Source organism: Mobula hypostoma, chromosome 9, assembly GCF_963921235.1.
Source record: "Mobula hypostoma chromosome 9, sMobHyp1.1, whole genome shotgun sequence".
Taxonomy (NCBI): Eukaryota; Metazoa; Chordata; class Chondrichthyes; order Myliobatiformes; family Myliobatidae; genus Mobula; species Mobula hypostoma.
Genome location: NC_086105.1, coordinates 113,137,510 through 113,146,407, shown reverse-complemented (window position 1 = coordinate 113,146,407; position 8,898 = coordinate 113,137,510).

Sequence of the window (8,898 nt, the reverse complement as noted above, 5' to 3'; positions counted from 1 at the left end):
TTATGATCAATGATGCCTTCACAAAGGTACCAGTGGATATAGGTAGGTCACTGTTTGCGGATGATGGGGCCTTGTGGAAAAGAGGCAGGAACATGGACCATATAATCAGGAAACTACAAGAAGCAATTGATGAAGTGGTGGAGTGGGGTTATGATTAGGGATGTAGATTTTCAGTAGATAAAACTCAAACTGTATTTTTTACCAGGAAAAGGGTTGATGTCGGGAAGAAGTTAAGGATGTATGGAGTTGAATTAGAAAGGGTTGCATCATTTAAATTTCTGGGAGTTATATTTGATTCACGATTAACATGGGCAGACCATATCAGGAAAGTTGAGGAGAAATGTAAAAAAGTAATAAATGTGATGAGATGTTTGACTGGTAGGGAATGGGGAGCAAGTTGTTCAGCTTTGAAAAGAATGTATGTGGCTTTAGTAAGATCTGTATTGGATTATGGAAATATAGTATATGGATCAGCAGCTAGGTCTCTTATAAGGAAACTGGATGTGATTCAGGCTCAGGCCTTGAGAGTGTGCAGTGGGGCTTTTAAAACGTCACCAGTGTCAGCCCTACAGGTAGAAATGGGAATAATGCCTTTGGAACTAAGAAGGATGCAACTGATGGCAAACTACTGGGCTAACTTGCAGGGGCACAATGATTCTCACCCTACTAAAGGAGTGTTGCAGGAGTGCTGGGAAAATGGGAGGTTTCAGAGGGATACCTTTAGTCAGGTAGGGAATGATATCGCGAAAGAATGTGGAGTATTTGATCTGAGGATAAGTCCTTCAGTAGTTTATCCGGTTGTAGCTCCATGGAAGCTTGTATGGCCTGACATAGACTGGCATTTGTTAGAGGTAAAAAGGAAAGAAAGATATAAAACAGATTTGGTAAATGCATTTAACTGTCATGTAATGGAAAAGTATAGTGATTATACTCAAATTTATACGGATGGTGCGAAGGAACCTGAAACCGGAGTGACAGGGTTTGGGGTGGTAATACCAGCAAAAGAAATTGGAATCAGCAGAAGAACATCTAATAAGTTAGGGGTGTTTACGTGGAGATGCTGGCAGTGTTGGTTGCGTTGCAATGGGTGCAGAAAGCCAGACAAGCCAAAGCATTGATATGTTCAGATTCATCCTCAGTTCTAGCAAGTTTAAGGTCTTTTCACACAAACAGTCGGCAAGATGTACTTTATGAAGTCCTTCAGTTAGTTACAAGAATTGCAAATCAGGGAGGTCGGGTAAAATTTCTATGGGTTCCAGCACATGTAGGGGTGAAGGGGAATGAGAGGGTGGATGAGTTGGCAAAGAGGGCGTTAAAGAAAGAAAATGTGGAAATGCACATTAGTATCAGTAAAGCAGAGGTTAAGTGTGTAATCTGGGAAAAAGTCAACCGAATGTGGCAAGAAAAATGGGACAGGGAGGGGAAAGGGAGGCATTTATATCAAATACAAAAGAGTGTTGCAGTTACTAGGGTAGGTAATGGAAACAGAAGAGAGGAAATTGTGTGGACTAGGTTAAGGCTGGGGCATTGTGCATTAAACAAAACATTGAAAATGATAGGGAAACACGACAGGATTGTGTGAGGAATGTCAGGAAGAGGAGTCAGTAGAACATGTAGTTTTGTGTTGCAGGAAGTATGGGATACAGGGAGAGATGATGAGAAATAAATTAAGGGAGTTGGGGGATGCAGGAATTCCCATTAAAGGGGTTGCTGGGCATGGGTGAGAGAGCACAAGTCCGGGTATTTTCAGCATTTTTAAGGGGTACAGGGGTTTTTTATAGAATATGACGAATAAACAGGAATAGGATACTAGGATGGTCAAAGATGGGAGGGTGAAGTGTAGGTTTGTGTGTGTGTGGAATGTATGTCTAGTGCACATTCTGGAGCAGAGGGTGGCGGTAATGCACCATTAAGCTGGATGCCAACCGCTGTAAAACAAGATACAGACAGAGGCTCTCAGATGCAGGGCTGCAGTTGAAACGTGGAAAATGTGCATTCCTGGCATCGAGTGTGAGTTACCTGGGACACAAGATCACAGCTGAGGGGCTTTGCCCTGTGGAGGACAAAGTGAGAGCTATTAAGGAAGCCCCAAGCCCTAAGACCGGCACAGAACTCAGATCATTTTTGGGCATAGTGAATTATTATGGCAAGTTTCTTCCGGACCTCTCAAGGGTTTTGACCCCACTGCTTCACAATGACATTAAGTGGCAATGGGGTGAAGAGCAGGAGAAAGCCTTCAAGGAAGTGAAAGAACTTCTCCACTCAGCGAAGCTGCTTGTTCGCTGTGACCCAGACAAGGAGATCACCCTGCAGGGGTGGCGCTAAGGTGGTGCTAGCTGAGGCTATAGCCCCAGCAGAAATTGCAATAGCCTCACCATAGCACCGCCAAGAAATTAAATGCAGCTGCTTTGCTTTCTCTGAATAGTTTTGAATACAACTTGTTTCTCCGGTTGATCTAGTGAAACAGCGCCCCCAATTACCATAACACCCACGCAGCAATAAAGTTATAAACTCTGTCAGATCCACCCTACACTTCTGCTTATTCGTTCGTTGTCAATGTCTTGCCGTGGCTGTCCTGAGATCTGTTAAGCTGATCGGGGATCACTTAAAGTGGTGACGTTACTCACTCACTCACGCGAGAGATTGATAGTATACATCCAGGCACAGATCCGCGGTCTCGCGAGATTAACGGATGCCACACGCTCACATTGTGCTTTTACAAGCTAGCGTCGACCTGGCGCGTGCATTATTTTGGCGGGCGTGAAAAATGGATCGATTTTTAGTCAGAAAACGACCTCATCCAGAGGAATCAGTGGTGTCTCAGCCTGAACCTGTCTTAATTGAAAGTGACATGCAGAAAGGAGTAAGTGGGGTTGAGGACGACAGCAGTTCATCGAAGGAGTGGGGGAACAAGAAATGGAGTGGGATTCGGAAGAGAACGTGGATGAAGCCACTCTTAGTGCGAGTGGGAATACTTCCGCCACCTCCAACGTGATCCCACCACTAAGCACATCTTTCCCTCCCCCCCACTCTCTCTGCATTCCGCAGGGATCGCTCCCTACGCGACTCCCTTGTCCATTCGTCCGCCCCATCCCTCTCCACTGATCTCCCTCCTGGCACATATCCTTGTACCCTTACACTTCCTCCCTTACCACCATTCAGGGCCCCAAACAGTCCTTCCAGGTGAGGCGACACTTCACCTGTGAGTCGACTGGGGTGATATACTGCGTCCGGTGCTCCCGATGTGGCCTTTTATATATTGGCGAGACCCGACGCAGACTGGGAGACCGCTTTGCTGAACACCTACGCTCTGTCCGCCAGAGAAAGCAGGATCTCCCAGTGGCCACACATTTTAATTCCACATCCCATTCCCATTCTGACATGTCTATCCACGGCCTCCTCTACTGTAAAGATGAAGCCACACTCAGGTTGGAGGAACAACACCTTATATTCCGTCTGGGTAGCCTCCAACCTGATGGCATGAACATCGACTTCTCTAACTTCCACTAATGCCCCACCTCCCCCTCGTACCCCATCTGTTACTTATTTTTATACACACATTCTTTCACTCACTCTCCTTTTTCTCCCTCTGTCCCTCTGAATATACCCCTTGCCCATCCTCTGGGTCCCCCCCCCCCACCACTTGTCTTTCTTCCCGGACCTCCTGTCCCATATCCTCTGGTATCCCTTTTGCCTATCACCTGTCCAGCTCTTGGCTCCATCCCTCCCCCTCCTGTCTTCTCCTATCATTTTGGATCTCCCCCTCCCCCTCCAACTTTAAAATCCCTTACTTAATCTTCCTTCAGTTAGTCCTGATGAAGGGTTTCAGCCTGAAAGGTCGTCTGCACCTCTTCCTAGAGATGCTGCCTGGCCTGCTGCGTTCACCAGCAACTTTTATGTGTGTTACTTGAATTTCCAGCATCTGCAGAATTCCTGTTGTATACTGTTAGCGATGTTAGCCAGCAGCCTGAGGAAGGACCCTGTCGGCCAGCATTGAAAAAGTACAAACAACAACAGGAATTCTGCAGATGCTGGAAATTCAAGCAACACACATCAAAGTTGCTGGTGAACGCAGCAGGCCAGGCAGCATCTCTAGGAAGAGGTACCCTTCGCAACGGTTTGGCAATCAGCAAAGGAGTTTTATTCGTGGCTGGTTTGACCTGTACTCCTGGCTGGAATATTCAGTCATAAAAGATGCTACATTCTGCTTCGCATGCAGGCATTTCCTGTGCGGAGGACATGGGTTCCATTCTGAGTCTACCTTCACTGTCACCGGTTACCGCAACTGGCGGAAAGCTACAGCAGCTTTCAAAACCCACCGTATAAGTGCAGCTCATAAGTTTGCGATGGAGGCATGGGCTGAATTTAGATTGAGAAAACAAGACGGTTCAAGATTGGGAAATATGCTTGACAAAGGACGTGCAAAGATTGTCCAAGAAAATCGTGAGTATATGAGAGCAGTGATTGAGTCTGTACGCTATACTGCGTGCCAAGGCATTGCCCAGCAAGGGCACGGGGAGAATGATGGATCTGGCAATAGGGGAAACTTTGCTGAGTTGCTCAGTGTAATTGGGAAGTTTGATAAGACTGTAGCTAAAAAAAGGAGGACAATCCTGGAAATGCAAAAAACACCCATCACGATATCCAAAATGCAATTATGGGCATTATGGCATATATGGTCAGAGGTCAAATAAGTGCAGAAATCAAGGAGGCTGGATATTTTGCCATCATGGTGGATGAAAGTAAAGACTTGAGTAAAAAGGAGCAAATATCAGTGGTGGTGCGGTATTTGAATAACGACACAGTGCTTCAAGAATTCTTGCACTTCACTCCAGCAGAAGGGTTGGACGCAGAGTCGCTTCTTAAAGGCATTGAACAAACTCTCGCCCAGTGTGTTATTGATAAGAACGCGTGTATAGGTCAGTGTTATGACGGGGTGGCAGTGATGTCCAGGTGCAATAACGGGGTACAAGAGAGGTTCAGGAAAGAGGTCCCGCAGGCATTATATATACACTGCCATGCTCGCAGACTTAACCTTGTTTTAGTGGATGTTGTGAGCAATGTACCACAAGCGGGTGACTTTTTTTGAAACTGTGCAGCTACTTTACAACTTCTTTTCAAACTCTGTTGCCCATGACCTTTTCATGAAGAACTGGAATTGTGACAAGAATACACATAGATAAGATGTTAGCTGTCCTGTATGATCAGCAGTTGGTCTGCCACCTGTCTTCAGGAGAGAGAGAGATAAGGAAAACAACGGAGCAGCATTTGGAGATGTGTAATGAAGGGGAAGGAGAGCTGTCAAGAGCGGCTCCCCCTTTGAACCCTGAACTGTTTGAAGTGATGGACAGGCGATACCCCAGCAGGGGGATAAAAAGAGACAGGTTCGCTAAGGCAGGACACACACGACACCCGAGGTAACGAGACCCTGGAAGCGGTGCGCCTCTCACAAGTCGGTGGCAAGCTTTTGGACGGCTGATCGCGGGATCAAGCCTTAGACGCTCAGGGTGGAAAGGCACGATCGGCAGGAACCTGCTGTGTGTCCACCCTTGCCTGGGTGCCAGGTTCAGCGCAGAGAAACGGTCGTATCTGGAAACGGAGGGGTCACGGTCGGTGACCTCAGATGTCATCACAAAGGACTCGCCCGACAGCTGACTGTGAAGGTCTGTGTGTGGAAGCTGTGTTGAATAGTCATTCGTTTTGCTCTCTCTCCTTTCCCCCACTGTCTGCGAACTGAACTAAATTGAACTGAACTTTGTGTCACTTTGAAACTGGTCATTTGCCCCTAGACAACGATAGAGCTTGATTGATCCTGAATTCTGTGTACATGTATGTTTATCATTGCTGAACTGTTGCATTCATTATCCTTTTGATTAGAGTACTGGGTTGCTTGTTTCTTTAATAAAACTTTCTTAGTTCTAGTAATCCAGACTCCAACTGAGTGATCCATTTCTGCTAGTTTGGCAACCCAGTTACGGGGTACATAACAGGATCAACTGCGCAGCCCGTGGAGTTGAAGAAATTGTCAGATACACACTGGGCATGGCAGTATACAGCTTTGTAGGCTATAAGGAAATCACTCCCTGCTATTCTAGCTACGCTACAGGATATTATGGGTCAACCAAATGCACGGAGGAAAACGAAGGCCAGAGTTGTAAATGGACTGATTGACGAGCAGTTTGCTTTACTTCTCACTCTAAGGATTTATTCCGAGTCACCAAGTTCATGTCAGACCAGCTACAATCTCCCAGTTTGGAAATTTCATCCGCTGTGGACTTGGCTTAGTCTGTTATCGATCCACTCTCAGCAAAACGGGGAGAGGAATCATGGAGTGAAATTCAGACAAGAGCTAGGGACCTGTGCATCAAGGCCGGTATACAGGGCAGACCGCATGGAAGGAGCCAGGCCCAGCCAACCCGCCGCCTACGTGATTTTGGTATTGAGGCCCAGACTGAACGCACACCTGTCACGTCCTCTGATGACCTTCGCAACCACTGTTTCTATCCAGTTATAGACAGACTTCTGACTGGAATGAAAAGACGGTTCTCAGTTGAGACTGCGAGTGTTCTGACTGGAGTCTCAGCATTGAGTCCCAAACACAAGTTCTTCCTAGACAAGAAGTGTCTTTGGCCAATGGTCCAATACTATGGAGTGACTGAAGTGAACCTGACTGCAGAGCTACATCAGGCTCGGCGTCTGCTGGAAACAAAACAAAAGCAAGGACAGACAACGAATGATACAGTGGAATTTCTAGCTCCAATGAGACCCTGCCACGATGCACTTATAGATTTATACAAACTAATCTGCATATCACTGACTCTGCCTGTTACATCTACCTCATGCGAACGGAGATTCTCTTGCCTCAGACGCATCAAAAACTACCTAAGGAATAGCAGCGGCGATGCTCGGAACAGTAACTTGGCTCTGTTGGCCATAAACAGCCGAGGAATCAAAGCACATGACATCCAGAAAATCATTGATTCTTTCGCCACCAATCACAACAACAGACGGATTGTGCTTCTCTGAAAACATTAATGGTGAGTGCAGTTGATTTTTTAAAAATTTGGGCCAAGACTAATGCTGATTATTGTCAACAACAGGAATTCTGCAGATGCTGAAAATTCAAGCAACACACATCAAAGTTGCTGGTGAACGCAGCAGGCCAGGCAGCATCTGTAGGAAGAGGTGCAGTCGACGTTTCAGCCGAGTCCCTTCGTCAGGACTAACTTAAGGAAGAGTGAGTAAGGGATTTGAAAGTTGGAGGGGGAGGGGGAGATCCAAAATGATGGGAGAAGACAGGAGGGGGAGGGATAGAGCCAAGAGCTGGACAGGTGATAGGCAAAAGGGGATACGAGAGGATCATGGGACAGGAGGTCCAGGAAGAAAGACAAGGAGGCGGTGGGGACCCAGAGGATGGGCAAGAGGTATATTCAGAGGGACAGAGGGAGAAAAAGGAGAGTGAGAGAAAGAATGTGTGCATAAAAATAAGTAACAGATGGGGTAGGAGGGGGAGGTGGGGCCTTAGCGGAAGTTAGAGAAGTCGATGTTCATAGCGGAAGTTAGAGAAGTCGATGTTCATAGCCTCCCACTTCCTCCAAACTAAAGGTGTAGCTATGGGCACCCGTATGGGTCCTAGTTATGCCTGCCTTTTTGTTGGGTTTGTGGAACAATCTATGTTCCGTGCCTATTCTGGTATCTGTCCCCCACTTTTCCTTTACTACATCGACGACTGCATTGGCGCTGCTTCCTGCACGCATGCAGAACTCGTTGACTTTATTAACTTTGCCTCCAACTTTCACCCTGCCCTCAAGTTTACCTGGTCCATTTCCGACACCTCCCTCCCCTTTCTAGATCTTTCTGTCTCTGTCTCTGGAGACAGCTTATCCACTGATGTCTACTATAAGCCTACTGACTCTCACAGCTATCTGGACTATTCCTCTTCTCACCCTGTCCCTTGCAAAAACGCCATCCCCTTCTCACAATTCCTCCGTCTCTGCCGCATCTGCTCTCAGGATGAGGCTTTTCATTCTAGGACGAGGGAGATGTCTTCCTTTTTTAAAGAAAGGGGCTTCCCTTCCTCCACTATCAACTCTGCTCTTAAACGCATCTCCCCCATTTCACGTACATCTGCTCTCACTCCATCCTCCCGCCACCCCACTAGGAATAGGGTTCCCCTGGTCCTCACCTACCACCCCACCAGCCTTCGGGTCCAACATATTATTCTCCGTAACTTCTGCCACCTCCAACGGGCTCCCACCACTAAGCACATCTTTCCCTACCCCCCTCTCTGCATTCCGCAGGGATCGCTCCCTACACAACTCCCTTGTCCATTTGTCCCCCCCATCCCTCCCCACTGATCTCCCTCCTGGCACTTATCCGTGTAAGCGGAACAAGTGCTACACATGCCCTTACACTTCCTCCCTTACCACCATTCAGGGCCCCAAACAGTCCTTCCAGGTGAGGCATCACTTCACCTGTGAGTCGACTGGGGTGATATACTGCGTCCGGTGCTCCCGATGTGGCCTTTTATATATTGGCGAGACCCGACGCAGACTGGGAGACCGCTTTGCTGAACATCTACGCTCTGTCCGCCAGAGAAAGCAGGATCTCCCAGCGGCCACACATTTTAATTCCACATCCCATTCCCATTCTGACATGTCTATCCACGGCCTCCTGTACTGTAAAGATGAAGCCACACTCAGGTTGGAGGAACAATACGTTATATTCCGTCTGGGTAGCCTCCAACCTGATGGCATGAACATCGACTTCTCTAACTTCCGCTAAGGCCCCACCTCCCCCTTGTACCCCATCTGTTACTTATTTTTATGCACACATTCTTTCTCTCACTCTCCTTTTTCTCCCTCTGTCCCTCTGAATATACCTCTTGCCCATCCTCTG